Genomic DNA, 1,726 nt, shown 5'->3' on the forward strand with positions numbered 1-1,726 from the left:
AAAGCTTCTTGACACTGGTCTTGGCAATGATTTTTTGGATAATACATGAAAAGCACAGGCAGCAAAAGCAAAAATTAGACAAGGTGTATGACATCAAATGGAAAAGCTTCTATACAGCAGAAGAAACAAGTTTCTCCTATAGGTTGACTTTTTATTCTATTGATTGACAATTTATGAATAGGGTAAAATATTTGCAAACCATACATTTGATGAAAGACTCATATCTAAAATATATAACTCTAAAATTCAATAGTAAAAAAGCTAATTAAAAAAATAAACAACTTGAATAGTTATATTTCCCAAAGAAGACATACAAATGGTCAATAGGTATATAAGATGATGCTGAACATTATTATTTATCAGGGAAATGAAAATTAAAACCAGAATAAGATATCATCTCATACCTGTTAGGATAGTTATTTTTTTTAAAGTAAGTGTTGGTCTTATTGTGGAAAAATTGGAATCTTCATGCACTGTTGGTAGAATTGTAAAATAGTACAGCCATTATGAAAAACAGTATGAAGTTTCCTCTAAAAATCAAAAATAGAAATAGTACATGACTCAGCAATTCCATTTCTGAATAGTTATCCACAAGAATTGAAATAAATATACCAAAAGGACGTCTTCACTCTCATATTCATTGCAGTGTTATTCTCAATAGCAAAGATATGGACACAACCCAAATGTGTATCAACAGATGAATAGATAAAGAAAATGTCATATACTTATACAATAGAATGTTAGTCTTAAAATTACCTTAAAAAAAAAAAGAAGATCCTGCCATTTGCAATAACATGAATGAATCTTGAGGACATTATGCTAAATGAAATAAGTCAGTAACAGAGTGGCAAACATGATGATTCCACTTACATGTGGTAACAGTCAAACTCATGGAAGTAGAAAGTAGAAAGGTGGTTTCTGGGAAAATGAGAAATGGAGAGTTATTGTTAAGCAGTTATGCAAGGTGAATTAGTTCCAGAGATCTGCTCTAAAACATAGTGCCTATAGTTCACAGTATATAGTGTGCACTTGAAAGTGGAAGAGGGTAAATCTCATGTTGTTTCCTTATCAAAATTAAAAAAATGTATGTAAAGACACAGAGAAACCTTTGGAGGCAATAGTCATGTTAATAACCTTGATTGTGGTAATAATTTCTTCTAAAATTTATTTTTATTTTAAAGATGTGAAGTACAATTCAGGATTATGTATACAAGGGATCATCACACAGGCAAAGTTTGGGCCTCCCTTTGGTCCCCACTTTGACTGGTTTGAGATCAGATACGCTTATTGATGATGTGTCTCTCCCCACACCCACCACCCACCCTAGCAGTATCTTGCTACTGCCAATTTAGTCTCTCTTCTATATTTTGACAACTGTGAAAGTAGGAAGTTGGCAGGACAACCTTTACATGTAGCCATTTTTTGTTGTACAATGTACCCATTGTATCAGCCTATAGAGTGGTGGTGGGGAGTAGGTCTGGGGGAACCTATAACACAATCAATGAACACTGTAATCTGCAAGTAGTTTCTGAATCCTAGCTCTCCATCCTCCACCTTATCCGACTCTTGAAACTACAAGAGACAGCAAAACTTCCCATTCACAGTCCTGTTTCAAAAATAGAACAAATTCATAACCCTGATCAGGGAAGAATAGAGGGCTAAGCAAACATCAGAAGTGAAAGCCTCTGATTGAGGCTAAATATTTAAATTCAAAACGAACCCGCAC

Source organism: Carlito syrichta, unplaced genomic scaffold (assembly GCF_000164805.1).
Source record: "Carlito syrichta isolate Samal-C Ts95f unplaced genomic scaffold, Tarsius_syrichta-2.0.1 Scaffold313565, whole genome shotgun sequence".
Lineage (NCBI taxonomy): Eukaryota > Metazoa > Chordata > Mammalia > Primates > Tarsiidae > Carlito > Carlito syrichta.